Source organism: Vicia villosa, linkage group LG2, assembly GCF_029867415.1.
Source record: "Vicia villosa cultivar HV-30 ecotype Madison, WI linkage group LG2, Vvil1.0, whole genome shotgun sequence".
In the NCBI taxonomy this organism is placed as follows: Eukaryota; Viridiplantae; Streptophyta; class Magnoliopsida; order Fabales; family Fabaceae; genus Vicia; species Vicia villosa.
In genome coordinates this window covers 73,639,130-73,655,023 of record NC_081181.1, presented here as the reverse complement: position 1 = coordinate 73,655,023, position 15,894 = coordinate 73,639,130, and positions in this window count along the sequence as shown.

The window sequence follows — 15,894 nt, the reverse complement described above, 5'->3', positions numbered from 1 at the left end:
AAGACTACCTAGACAGGTTATGGTACGTCTTAAACAAGACTAACCTAGAAAGGTTCTCGAGAATGATACGACACGCCTTAAATAAGACTATAAGGTTAACTTGGATATGTCTCAAACAAGACTGACCTATAGAGGCTCCTGAAAAGGATAAGGAGGAATTGGATACATGTCTTTAAGAAGATATTACCTGGAAAGGTATGATATGTCTTAAACAAGACTAACCTAGAAAAGTTTTTTTTGGAAATGGTGTGATACGTCTTACACAAGATTCACCTGGAAAGGCTCTTAGATAGGATACGGGATATCTTAAATAAGACTTACCTAGAGAGGTTCCTATAAAGGGAGGGATACGTTTTAAACAAAACTACACAGAAAGGTTCCTATAGAGGACATAAAACGTTTTAAACAAAACTACCTATAGAGGTTCCTATAAAGGATATGACATGTTTTAAACAAAACTACCTATAAAGGTTCCTATAAAGGACGCGACATGTTTTAAACAAAACTACCTAGAAAGGTTCCTGTAAAGGATACGATATATTTTAAACAAAACTATCTAAAAAGATTCCTATAAAGGATATGAAATGTTTTAAACAAAATATCCAAAAAGATTCCTATAAAGGATATGAAACGTTTTAAACAAAACTATCTAAAAAGATTCCTATAAAGGATATGAAACGTTTTAAACAAAACCATCTAAAAAGATTCCTATAAAGGATGCGAGCGTTTTAAACGGAATTACCTAGAAAGGTTTGGGATATGTCTTAAACAAGACTGCTTGGGAAGGTTAGGATAGTTATCTTGGACAAGACTACCTGGAAAGGTAAGAAACTGTTTGATTGCTTCTGGATTGCCTTTGAAGAAAGACTTGAAATGAAGTATTGGAATTGTATCTGTTAAGATTGAATCGTTGATACGATCATGTTTGCGTGGTAATTTGATGATAACATCTTTTTGAAGCGAAGTGACCTGAAAAGGTAGCGTTAGTTTTATGCAATGTCATGATGCATGTGCCATGTAATGAGATTCTCAATGAGAATTATGCATGTATGCCTATCCCACACTGCGGGATTTGAATGGTACAGGCGTGAGAAGATCAAATATGCAACAATGCTCTTTATATGATGCTAGTGTGACTTCCCGAATATCAGAAATTTTGAGAGATGTGCCCCTTGATCTGAAGGAGGGACCTTTCGAGGGAACTCGAATTTCACCATGTCTTGCCTGATATGCATTGCCCCAGTGTTTGAATTCTTGAAAGATATGCCCCCCAGTCAATAGGATTCTGGATTGTATGTCCCTGTTCTAGGAAAACCCTCTGAACGTGGTTTCCCCATCTAAGGGTTTTTATCAGGAATGATCGTCTTTGATTAGACCAATTTAGAGGTCTCCTTGATGCTAAGTGTTGGTTTGAATATGAAGCAGATGCTGAGTCATGCGTTTCGGTCGCGCCTGACGGATAGTGATTTGCTGAGTACTCATGAATGAGATGATGTCTGCTATAAGATTACCTGAAGAGGTCCTTGGAAAGAATGAGAAATTGTCTTAAACAAGACTGCGCTTTAAACAAAGCTCAAAGGGATATGTTTGTGAGGAGTGTCAAAAATATTCCTATAGAGGACAAGGACTGTTTTTGTGGTGTTTTAAACAAAACTTAGGAAAAGACATCTTGGAGAAGATTACCCCTAGAAAGGACGGTGAATTGTCTTAGAAAAGACTCTGTACTTTAAACAAAGTTTGACAAGGTTTTTTTTTGGAAGCGTAAGAGAAGTTTGAATATGTCTTAAAAGACTAACTGAAAAAGTTAAGAGATGTCTAGAAAGGATTCGTAGAAAGGCAACTGTCTTAGAGAAGACTGTCTGAAAGGGTTTGAAAATGGTTAGGATAAGAAGGCGGGTCTTTAAAAGACTGTTTGGAAAAGATTCCTAGAAAGGGTAAGAAGTATTTGAACACGTCTTAAAGACTATATGGACAGATTGAAAAGTACCCTATAAATGTTCCTGAAAAGGATGTGAGAGTGGCATTGACATCATCTGATACTGAGCGATCCTTGCAACGTGCCCCCAGGTAATGGGCTTGCCCCATGGGCTATTCAGCGTCCTTGAGAGATTCCATGTATCTTGATTTGATTGCCCCATGTAAATGGGATAATGACGAGTTATGCCCCGTGTGCACTTCAGCTATCTCAGTCATGTGTGAGAGATGCTTCTTCTTTTGACAAGCTTTTAAAAGCTACTTCGTCAGTCAGTAGGATTAACCATGCCCCATGCAACTTCTCCCTGATGTTAACATTTAAATCTATATAGACAATTGTACTTTATAATGAAATGCAAATGCATACGTCTGTCTTGAAAGTTTGAAAACATTTTTTTGAGTAAAACAAAGTTTTTTTTTGTAAGAAAGTGATATCAACTCAAGAGTTATAGTAGACCTTAAGGAGTCAGGATACCTTTGGTAACAACATGCTTTCGAACTAAACATGCTTCAGTTAGGACTTTTCAGGGTTGTAACGTGGCTTGGTTCACGGTTTAAAGAAACAAAAGATAGAGGCTCAAAGTTCATTTGTACCCATCCCCATCTTCGTGATGTTCTCCAGTCCTATGCTCAGTTAACTATGCATTTAGTCTCCAAAAGAATTTGGGAATTATGACATTGACATGATGGTTCAAAAACCAAAGGTTTATCTGCAAAGGCAGTCATCCTTCTTTTTTGTAATATTTTCTTTTGTGAGGGTATGTAATTACCTCTTTTCGACTTTGTTATCCCTAACTTTTGCCTGAACTGTTCGTTTTAAAACTACAGTCAGCGGGATGCCCCAATTTTGCCTAAGTCTCCTTAATAGGTTTTGACTTAGCAGGCCCTTGCATTGCTTTCTTTTTCTTTGCGGACATTGACTGCCGGACTTAATGATGACGGAGAACCATCGGTGATTTTGTTCAAAGGAACAGTTTGGAATGATTGAGTTAACTGAGCAGCTACCCTACCCCAGGTTATGTATGAAAGGTTTTATTTTACATGAAGGAAAACTCCTACTTCTTTAGGCTCAAAAGGGCTGACAAGGGATTAACATCCTTATATCTCCGTTATTTAGGAATTGAAACAATGCCTGTACATCGTCAACACGGTCTGTTCGAAAGCGTAGTGTATGAAATTGTGGTATCGTTTTCGTCATTCTCCCTCAAAAGGTGTACGACTTTAATCGAGAATTGAATATCACAAAGAAGAAAACCGAGTAAAAACACAGTTTTAAATATAGTGAGAACACTAGGAATGAATCAAGACAAACGTAAGCAATGCATTAATGATTTTTTTGAAAAGTACATAGCATATGTCATAAGACTAATGTTTAAACGAACGGAAAGAAATTGCAAATGGAAACAAAACTAATGATCTAAGAAATCCTCCTTCTAGCCACCTATGGTGCTAGACTTGCTAGGATCTTCGAACTCAATGAGCCCTTCTTCAATCAAATCTTGGATCTTGTGCTTCAATGGACCACAATCCTCTGTATCATGACCAGGACTATCTGAATGATAAGCGCACCTAGCATGATGCTTGTACCCGAGAGCGGGGTTAGCTGGAGCTGAGTATGGAGGTAGCAGAGTTACCAAGTTCTGACTGAGCAGACGTTGCAAAGCTTGAGACAATGGCATGTACAACGGGGTGAATGATCGTTTTGGCTTGGACCTCCAGGTGCGTTGGCCACCCTGGTGCTTTTGCTGATCCCTTTGCTGTGATACTGGGGTCTGATTACCCATGATTGCCCCCACAGTGTTGGATTCCTTCTTTGCGTCATATGACTTCTTTGGAGGGTAGGAACCTGAGGGTGCCCCTTGTATCTTCCCATTCTTGATTCCATTTTCAATTCTCTCACCAATGACTACCAGGTCCGAGAACCCTGAAGATATGCTTCCGACCATCTTGTCGTAGTATGGTCCTTGCAAGGTGCTCATAAATATGTCCACCAGTTCTTTTTCCATTAGGGGAGGTTGGACTCGAGAAGCCATTTCCCTCCACCTTTGGGCATACTCCTTGAATGATTCATCCTTCTTCTGTGACATGTTTTGTAATTGCATCCGATTGGGTGCCATGTCCAAGTTGTACTTGTATTGCTTCAAAAATGTGTTAGCTAGATCATTCCAGCTTCTGATATAGGATTTCTCCAGTTGCATATACCAGTCAATAGATGCTCCGCTTAAACTTTCTTGAAAGAAGTGTATCATCAGTTTTTGATCGTGAGCATAAGCAGCCATTTTTCGCACATACATGCGCAAGTGATTCCTCGGGCACGTGAGCCCTTTGTATTTCTCGAAGTCGGGAATCTTGAATTTGTGTGGGATAGTCAAGTCTGAGACCAAACTCATTTCGAAGGTATTCACGTCAAAGACATCGTATCCTTCTACCACTTTTAGTCTCTCTTCTAGCGCCTTGATTTGTTCACTACCCTTGGAGTCTTCCCTAGAGTTAGGAATAGACTGTTGTGTCTGAGGTACTTGGTCTGAGTTGTCCACCTCTTGCACTCCGTATTGTAGATCCAGGTAATCATCGTCCTTAGGGACATTGCTAGCAAGAATGCGCACTGTGCGGGTTGTCCCTTTTGTTTGTGGAGTGGGGACAAATCCTTCTTGGGAGGCTTCTCCTTTCTCTTGGAATTGGATAGCTCTCCTGACAGATCGGGCCTGAGATTTGTCCTTAGCTGGGCCAAAGCCTGAAACAAACCCTAGCAGCGGGTTTTCGTCATTAGGGATCTCATCCTGAACCAGGGTATCCCCAGACTGAACCTCTTTTGCTTTGTCTTGTTTGTCTAGGAGGGCCTTCATGAATTCTAGCATCTGAGCCATACCTCCTTTAACCTCTTCCACGCTGACCTTCAGTTGATCTACTTCCTCACGAAGGGCGGCTTGATTCTGTTCCAACTGATCCATTGATTTCTTCTGCTGAAATCTTGTGGGATAGTATGGTCGGGATGTTAGGTTATCCTTCCCAATGGTCCCTTGCTCTGGGGATAGAAGAGGAATCTTCTCTTAATGTCATGAAAATGATGTGTATGCCATGCATGATATGTATGATATCCTTTTTCCTTTTTTTTTTTTGAATAAAATATGATGCAAGAATGCACATGATGTATGACGAATGAAAAAAGAAATAATAAAAATAATGATCAACACAATATATACATATAGCACAAATCACATAAGTTCATAGGTTCGACGTAGCGGCTCTTGGGAGCCAACCTTTTAATAGGGGGTTCTAGAAGGTCTCATGGGGTCGTTCGTAGCCTCCGAGACTTTTTGTCTCTTCGGATTTTGGAACAACTCATTTTATCCATGAGGTTCGAATTTTTGGGGTAGGTTCCCGGAGAGATCAGCTAAGTATCCAGTCCAGCCCTCCACAAAGTCAAGCTTCGTTTCGGACCTTTCCAAATACCTAACCCACTCCGAGTGGAGTTATCAGTGAGACTCGTAAGGCGATTCATGTCCCCTTTTGGTCTCAAAGTTAACTCCCACACTTAGGGTTTTAACACTACATAATATATCTAGCAGTATATAAAAATGTAATAGTTAATAAGAATATAAATATATTCACATAGACAGTTAAATATAAACATATTATAAATAATTAAATATTTTTAGCCAAAAATAAATAAATAAACAATTTTTAAAAAATAAGAAATAATAAAAAAAAAAAATTATAAACCCTGAAAAAGGCGCGTTAGCCAAACCCTAAAAAGCTGCCAAACCTAAACCCTGCCAAAACCTAAAACCTATAGGAGCATAGTAATTCACCGAAATAGTTATCCCCAGCAGAGTCGCCAGCTGTAGCAACCTGCCTAAAAATTAAAGATTAGAGTCGCCACCTATTCTGAAGGGCGAATAGGAAACCCTACGCAGTATAGAGATCAGGGTAAGATACTATATTCAGGTCGAGGGAAGGTGTTAGGCACCCTCAACCCTTTCCTAAAGGCTAATATTCAAAGATCAGGGTTTCATGGCAGGGTTCATAAAGAAATATGGCAAACAGAATTATAATGACATGTGATCGCGACTTTACGTGTCTATAAATCTGATAACTGCAAGTGCACAGTCGTGTCGTGTAGTTTTAAAAGATATCGAATCCACAGGGACTATGAGTCGATCTACCGTTATCTAAGGTTACTATGTAAAGCTAGGAGTACTAAAATTTCGATTGTTCCTAAGGGAAAGTGATTGTGAGAAAATAAAGAATAATAATAAAAGACAGGTATCAGTATGTATTTCGTTTAACTAAAGGTAATCCGAAGGTCCATTGGCTTTTGCATAATTAAATTAAAAATCTTTACTAATTCCAATTGATTAAAAATCCTCGTCTCAAACTTTCGCTCTGTTGATTCAGACTACTATCCTAATCCTAATGTATGCTTTCGCCATCCCATTAGATTTTAGAAGAGCTTTTTGGAAACACTGTAATTAATAAAATGCCTATTTTACGAGGTTGTTATCTATTTAAATCTCCTAATCTCAAACTTTCGCTCTGTTGACTCGGAGCAAGCTAATAACCCTAACGTACGCTTTCGCCATCCCGCTCGAGGGTAAAAACAATTTTTGAAAATAAATAAGTTCCAATTAGTTTTAATACGCTTTCGCCATCCTTAAAACTAATGTCCTATGTCTACTATCCAGTTAAAGTCCTCAAACTTTCGCTCTATTGGTTTTAACCTTTGACCGTCCTAAGCCCTCAAACTTTCGCTCTATTGGTTTTAAGACTTACTAATTAAACTAGACATATAAACCAAAAATAAGTGATAATTAATAAAACATAATTTAAGCCAATTTATTTCGGATCCCTACGGTTAACTTACTTTACATACCGACACCTTTAGTAATTTAGCCAGACATATTAATATGATTAAACATGCATAAATCGGTTCGGTTCATAATATTAGACATATTAAATGGCATATAATATATCATGCAATAATAATATAAATAAAGGCGGTAAATAAAAAACCTGAATTAAAATAAATCTGAATTGAATTGAATCTTGAAGTACTCGAACTTCCACCACAGGTTGGCTGGATCGTTCTTCGGAATTTAAATGGCAGAAAATAAAAACAAGGAAATAAAACGATAAATCTAACGTAAGGCTAGATCTACGAAAAGTTCACAACAATTTCCAGTGTAGAAATCGTTGTGAGAAAATAAACGGTTAAATGAAAGCAGAATAAGGAAAAGCAGTTCGCGGTACAATTTCGGCAGCACTTCGTTGGCAGGAAATCGGACAGATTGAAGTGAAGTGACTGGTCCTATTTATAGGAGGGGCTTGCAGTTGCTTTGCGTGAAAAGAGGAACTTCTGCAGACCGGGACGTGGAGACGTGCGTCTCCTATTCTTCAGGGAGACTTGAGACGTGCGTCTCAAGTGGAGAGAATTTAGGGAGGTGGAGACGTGCGTCTCCCTTTTGCTGAGGTGGTAGAGACGTGCGTCTCTGCTTACTTGTGTGGCTTGGGCTGTTCTCCTTCGTGGGCTGGATTGCTTCATTGAGTCTTTGGGCCTCTTTCAGCACACTTGGCCTTTAATTGCACTCCCTTTTTACTTCAGCACCCAATTTACGTCTTTTAGGCATAGAAAAGGGTCGTTTTGGCTCCATTTCTTCTCTTTTTCACAATTCGGCATAGTAAGAGTGTAAAACCTGAAACAAAGCAAAAACACGCGTAATATCGTAATAAATTAAAATAATAAACGGAAAATGCTATAAATATCTATGGATTGTAAGCTAAATATACGATATAAAATCGTGTTATCAAATTCCCCCAGACTTGAACCTTTGCTTGTCCTCAAGCAAAATAAGAAGATAAAGATAAATGAAACACACTTCCACCACGTCGTTCAGTCATACTTAGCTACATAGTGTTCTTATTCGGAAATAATGATAATGAATCTAGCAATAAACCTATAGTAACAACACTAAACAACTCCCAGTATGCATACCAATCCGAATCATGCCATTATAGCTCGACCTTTTTGACTTGTCATCATGTTTCACCCTTTTCATTCGCGCGCAATCACATTAAGCCCATTATCTTGACACGCACATAGCAGAGTAGTCGGTTAGTGACTATGATCCTTCTCATGGAGTTCTGGCACAATATGTGGTATACTCCTTAGCATTCACTTGTAGATTGTGGGGAATCGGACAATAGTCCTTCCTACCAAGTTCATTACCAGATGACTTCTGAACCAATCGACAGTGAGTTTTTTTTAAATTCTTTGTATTTGAGATTTGCGACCGTTAGGTTAAATGATCTTGTGAGGATCACCTTACTTAGTAGGCACATTTCTTCTTATGGTTGAACACATAATTATTATGAGGATCATACACTTATATTCATCGACTCTCTGCGTAGTTTGTATCTAAGACGGTGCCGACTGCTAGAATAAACTACTAAGGGTTATTTCAAAACTTAAAGTCGGTGGTTTTGGTATAACGGGTATTCAAATCGGTTACGCATACTCGGGGGTTTTAGAGTGTTGGGACAATAAGGATATTGACTATATTCAGTTTCAGTGCGTTGAGTGTTTGAGTAGCTTTGTATTTCTCGAACGTGTGGGGTTTGCGTTTATCGTAAAATTTTTGTTATGGCTCAAGAAAATGGAAGAAATTGAAATAACTACGGAATTATACATATAAGACTTAAATTCCATAAATATTCTTTATTGAATTTGAAAAACATTACAAGGAAGGGAAATAACTGAAGGGAAAAATAAAACTAAAGGAAATAGAAATAATACGACTCCCCCAGACTTAGATGATGCAATGTCCTCAGTGCATAAGAACTACTCCTCATTGTTGCGGTTTCGAGAACTGCTCGCGCCTCTTTTACGAACACGGCGACGTCTATCAGGAGAGTCATTCACACGAATGTCAAGATCATGCAAATATGTAGCAATTTCAGCGTATTGACTTTCGTTCCTAATAGCATAGTCACGGTGCTCCTGTTGCATCTCTTGGATGAGCCTAATTGTTTCAGTTTGGTTTGTCTGCATAGCTTGAACGAGTTGATCTTGGCGTTGAATAGCAGCATACATGGCTTCAAGAGTGATAGGCGGAGGGTTGTTTGGAGGAGGTTGGTTGACATCAGCTTGCCCTTGGTTGAGTTCTTCTTCATTGGCATCCATAGGTTCATTAGGATGTTCTTGTTGGTCATCTTGAGGGTTGTCTTCAATAAGCCTCCAACGTTGAACATAACGGATGTTGATTCTTTCAGGGCATGGAAGGATGACATAAGGAATAGGAACTTTGTTGACGACCAAAGTGTATCGGCCATCATGGCGGGGTGAAACCAAGTGGGAATCGCGGCAGTAGGTGAGATCGAGTGACTGAGCAGGCTTCATGAGATGTGAGAGTGAGAGGAGCTCGTCACCAAGACCTAAAGCACAGGCCAGGTAGTAATAATGCCTCCAAGCAAGAATGGATTTGTAGCGGGGGCGTTAACTAAACCTTGGATGTGTTGGAACATAAACGGTGCGGCATTGAAACGGATATTGTTAAGCGCACAGTAAAGGAAAAATAATTCATTTTGGTTTACCTTGTGGTTGTTAGATCTCGCAAAAATAGTATGCCCCAAGACACGTTGAAAATAACGTATAGCGGGGTTTTGAATGTGAGAAGCATGGAGAGCTCTCCAACCGGTAGGATTTTCTCCAGTGAGATGGAACCAAAATTCAAAAGCGAGATCCTCCCAGGATCGACCATTGAGTTCTTGAAAGATTGAGCGGTGAGCAATTGGTGCATGATTAAAATGCAAATATGAAGCTACGACATCTTGTTCGAGAGCATATTCACGGTTGAACATCCAAAATTGGATGCTACCGGTTGAGAGTGGTTGATTAGAGGGAGTGTCGTAGTTGAAAGAACTCAAAAATTCTAAGACGAGCGGCTCATAAGTAGGTACGGGTTCGGTACAAAGATGGTGGAGGCTAGATTTGGTGAGCAGACGGGTAACACCATCAATGAGACCCAAAGTTTCTAGACACTCGGTGTTCACAAATTTTGTGGGAACAACCGAACGTTCGTAGAAAGCAACATATTTTGTTCGTTGAGCATCATTGTCGTCATCTCGGAAGATAATGTTTGAAAGGTCGGGAGGTGGTCTCTCGGGACGCTCACTACGGATTAATGAACGTGGAGGCATGGTGAGTATGGAAATGAAAAATAGAAATGTAGTGTAGAAAAGTAGAGAATGGTATGATAGTTGTGAAGAAGAAGAGTGGTGGTGGTGTGGTTTTATAGTGAGGTTTGAAAATGGTGTGGTTAATGGAAAATTAAAATGGATTAATGGTGGTGTTTGAAGTTTGAATAGAATAGAGAAATGGGAAATGAATGGAGTTTAAGAGGTGAATGATGGAGGATGAATGAGGTTAATGGAGTTTAAATGGAATAAATAGGGGAAGAATGAAGAAGATTGAAAGATGAATTTTGAAATTCAAATTCAAAATTCAAGAGGGAAAGAGAGTGGTCTGCGTGGTCAAACAGACTACTGGCCTTGGGAGACGTGCGTCTCAGGCAGCCAGTCTGCTGGGGCAGAGCATGGAGACGTGCGTCTCCTGTTCCTTTGGTTCGTGTCAGCTGGCCCCACACAGATGGAGACGTGCGTCTCCTGTTGTAGGCAGGTGGGTCACGCATGCAAGTGACCAGACAGTGCTGACAGATACCATTAATATTGTCCATCAGTTCATAACAGTGTCGGATTTAAATACTATTAACAGCAAAAAATTATAGGGAAGTATATATATAGCAGTCAATAGCAGTGTAACATAACACAGTAGCAGTAATCAAAAGAATTTTGCATTTAATAATAAACCAGTACTGAGTGTTAACAGAAGCAGAAAGCAAAAGTGCAGAAAAATGTAAATCTAAACTAGGAATAGAAATTACTAAAACTAGAATAAAATCTAATAGTCTAATATGGTAACATCTAGCCACGTCTATTGTTGTTCTGATTAGACTGAATGTGTTTGAAAACTTCGTCGAACTGAGCATTTACGGTGTCGATAAAATCGAAGAAATGCATTTGCAAAGTGTGTAGCTCGTTGCGCACATGTTGTACATCTTGTTGTAGCGCAGTGATGGCTTGTTCGTGCGTATTCAGATTAGGCATTCTTTGATTCACCGATGCAGTAGATGTAGCGGGTTGTTGTTGCTCGACCTCGACATCAGTCATATCAACAGTGTGATCATCAACGGAATCTTCAGAATGAGTTTTAGGCTCATACTCAGATACAGGTTCATCAATGGGAAGAGGTTCGTAATCAGGAATGGGTTCATCAACAGGAAGAGGTTCATAGTAACCAGGAGGTGTTTCAGGTTCAGATTCGGGTGCTGGCATTTCCTCATCAAAATGTTCATAAGCTTGAGGAGTTTCAGGTGATGGCTCTCTCTCAGGAATCTGACCATAGTAAAGCCAGTTGGCAGGGTTGTGCACACTCGTCCTAGGATTCGGTAAGGTGAACTGATACCAAACTTTGTTATCAATGAGCAATTCAAAACGATCAGGTCCAAGATTACCGATGATACCTCGATTAAAGCAGAAATTGATGTCCATAGAGGTATGGGTACCAAAAGGTGTCAATCTAAGCAAAGGCACTCTCATTCCTATGGCATTAGCAATCATAGTGACGAATCCGCCGATCCTAATGGGTGAAACTTCGTCTTGCGTGATGCGCTCGAAGTTTGTTAGCATGAATGCGATGGCATTGACCGGGCGATTCTGAGATGTACAAAACATGATGAACAACTCTTCTCTAGTAACTTCAGTGACATTATCGGGCTTTCCAAAAATATAGTGAGCAAGGATCTTGTGAAAGTAGCGGAAAGCAGGATTGTGGATGTTCTCAGATTGAAACTCATTCTCTTCAGGGTTGTCGTTTCCAGTGATCTTGCCCCAGTATTTTTCCAACTCCCAGTATGGAAGATTTTCTTCAGCTACTTGGGCGTATGCATCAGGTCCATGAGGTAGTTCTAACATTTCAGCAAAATCTCGAATGCAGAAATTAAACTCCATACCAAAGAGTCTAAAGAGAATAACTCCTTTTTTCAGTCCTTGTCCACAGTTTGGAAGATAGGTCAGGGAGCTCAAGAATTCCAGAGTGAGCTTCCGGTAAGTGCTAAACTTGCGGAACAAGTGAGAACCAGTCCAACCAATTTGGTTAAGCAGGTGTAGGATGCTTTCTTCGATACCAAGTTTCACCATAGTTGGTTGGTGAGGATAGCAAGTCAAATCCATGTGTCTTCCAGCCAGCTTGTTAAATCTTGCTTCTTGTCCTCTACCACGGAACACAACTTCCATGTTATCAACTTCTTGCATCGTAGTTAGTAGTTAAATGAAAAACCTAGAAGTTGAAAATATTGAGATTAAGTTAGAACTAGGCTAGTGTTAATTTTAAAAATAAAATTAAATAAAACAAGTTATAATAATAATTATAATTATAAAAAGGAAGTATTTTCTCGAGTTAAGATAGCAGTTATAATTATAATAAATATTATAAAATGTATGAAAAATAATAAGAAAATTAAAATCTAGAATAATTAAAAATAGAATAATTAAATGAAAATTTAAGGTTAAAATTTTAAAAATAAAATGAAAATAAAAAGAATAAATAAATGTGGGTTGTCTCCCACCAAGCGCTTTGTTTAATGTCGTAAGCTCGACGATTTTAAAATAGAAAACTATTTTTTCGAAAGAGCGGGCAGTTCGTCTAGTTTAAAAACTTCGATGTTTTCATTGTATTCGAGATGATGGTAATACTTAAGACGTTGCCCATTTACGACAAAAGGTTTGACGGTTTCCCCTTTGATTTCTATCGCTCCACTCGGAAATATGTTAGTTATTTCGAAAGGGCCAGACCATCTAGATCGTAACTTACCAGGAAATAATTTTAGTCTAGAATTAAATAAAAGCACTTTATCGCCTATGCTAAAATTTTTCCTAGATATACGCTTGTCGTGCCATTTTTTCGTTCGCTCTTTATAGATTTTGGCGTTTTCGTAAGCGTCTTGTCTAAGTTCTTTTAATTCGTTTATGTCTAGAAGTCGTTTCTCACCAGCGGCGGTGTAGTTTAGGTTTAAGTTCTTGATGGCCCAATAGGCTTTATGTTCTAACTCTACTGGTAGGTGGCATGATTTTCCATAAACGAGTTTGAATGGGGTAGTCCCTATTGGAGTTTTGAAAGCTGTTCTATAAGCCCATAAAGCTTCATTTAGCTTGGTTGACCAATCTTTCCTAGATATAGCAACAGTTTTCTCTAATATTTGTTTTATTTCGCGGTTAGATACTTCTACTTGTCCGCTTGTTTGTGGATGGTATGGTGTGGCTATTCGATGATTCACTCCATATTTTCGAAGGAGTTTCTCAAGTATTCTTGAAATGAAATGGGAACCACCATCGCTAATTACCAATCTTGGCACACCGAACCTAGGAAAGATGACGTTTTTGAAAAGTTTGATAACTACTCGTGTATCGTTTGTAGGAGAAGCAATAGCTTCTATCCATTTTGAAACGTAATCGACGGCTACGAGTATATATTGATTTCCAAACGATGACGGAAACGGTCCCATGAAGTCTATTCCCCAGACGTCAAATATTTCTACTTCAAGAATGCCTTTTTGAGGCATTTCATCGCGTCTTGAAATGTTTCCAGTTCGTTGGCATCTATCACAGCTTAGTACAGCAAAATAGACGTCTTTCCACAAGTTGGGCCAGAAAAGTCCAGATTGAAGGATTTTGGCGCAGGTTCTAGATGTGCTATGGTGTCCTCCACACGGTGCAGAATGGCAATGTGTTATTATGCTTCTTATTTCCCCCTCGGGTACACAACGTCTAAAGATTCCATCGGGGCCTCTTTTTAACAGGAGTGGGTCGTCCCAATAGTAATGTTTTAGGTCGTGGAAGAATTTCTTCTTCTGTTGGTAACTTAGATCAGGGGGAAGCACACCAGCAGCTAGGTAATTTACGAAATCTGCATACCAAGGTGCGTTAGATCGGGCTAAAGCTATGTCTTCTAATTTGTTGGTTTCAGAGTTTGGATGGTATGGTTCGAATTCATTTGCTTCTAATTGGGCGATGAGTCTTTCATAAGGGAAATCATCGTCAATTGGTACTTGTTCGGGTTTCAGATGTTCTAATCGAGAGAGGTGATCTGCTACGACATTTTCAGTGCCTTTCTTATCTTTAATTTCCAGGTCGAACTCTTGCAGTAATAAGATCCATCTCAAAAGTCTTGGTTTGGCATCCTTTTTGGTTAGGAGGTGTTAGCTGAAGATTTCGTTTTATGTTGTTTGTCCTTCGAAGGAGTTGAGAATCGAAGGAAAGATGGTTACTGATGGCCATCCCTTAAAAAGTAAAAGAATGGCTACTGATGGTCATGCTTCGAAAAATAAAGACTTCTAAGTTCGATGAAGATAAGTGAACGCTGAAAGATTAATGAAAGCATATGTCTTCGGGACTTAGACAAAATTCATAGAATATGTATTCAAGTATTACTACTTAGCGTGTTTTTTAGTAGTGTTTGTTTAATACACTGCCACGCGTCGAAGATGGACTCAGGCGGGAAGATTTGAAATTCGAAGACGGTTTCGTAACCGTTCAACAACAGATGGCTTCGTTGGAAGTTCTGATGAGAAACGTGGCAGCAGATTAGTATAGGACCGTTAAGGTCGAAACTAGTATAAATAGGAGTCTTAGTGTTAGGATTCTGTGTGTTCATTTTGTACAAATCACTCACATATTTACTCAAGTATCAAGCGTTAAGAGAAAGAGTTCGCTGAGAAAATGTACGTATGACACCACCATTTTAATACATGTGTATTATCCTTTGCTTTTAAATATCTTTCAGAATTACTGCATTTCGTTTACTTCTTGCCATTTACGTTTCTGCATCTTTACTTTAACGTCATTTACTTTCGAATTACTTTCATGCTATTTACTTTCAAAGTCTTTTATATTTCTGCAGTTTAAGATTCTTTACGTTTCAATTGTCCTTTTAATTTTTTATGTTATGTCACTTCGATGAAGTCACATTTATATGTAACAAAGTGATTGTCAAGACTATTTGTCCTGATTAATCGAACAACGCTTATTGAAGAAGACAAATAATGAATATGGTTCGAACAAACATTGATAACAATCTTCTTGACTATGTGTCCAAGGATCAATCTAGTCGATCCTGCAAGTAACCAAATCATATTTATTATAGTTTGGAAGACTAGCGGTTGTTTACCGGAAATCACCGTAAACAAATTGGCACGCCCAGTGGGACAGTGTCAAGCAGATTGTTTTAATCAATTGCTTTATTTTTGTCTAGACAATATCAAGATCTTGTTTGAACCTTAGGAACGGTAAATTAAAGAACAGTGCACAACCGATTCCCAAACGAAGGTACAACAGGAAAATGGTCGTTACGGCCAGTGCAGGGGGTAATCAAGATCCCCCACAAGGTTCAGGGTCAGGAGCGGCAAATTCGACTTCTACTCAAGAAACACGAGATGCAACGGGTCCAAATGGATCGAGACCTGCAGATAATTCCCAGACTATGCCTGAAAATAATACAGCACCCTCAGGGACTGTTCCAGTTTCAGTGTCGACAACCGCACCCTCATCCACAAGCGCAGAGGACGTATTGTTTGCCTCGACAAATGCTGCAAACAATTTATTTGGTCAAGGCACGAACTCCGCTTTCGAATGGAGACCAAATAATCCATACGGAATGCCATACCCATATGGAACAGGCGTACGAGGGGCAGGACATATATATGCCCCAACTAACAATGCGACATTTTCACCAAATGTTAGTTCAGTGGGTCGAAGTGCACATAACGCTGGTTTCTCTACCCTGATGTCTCACTTTACCACAAATAACCA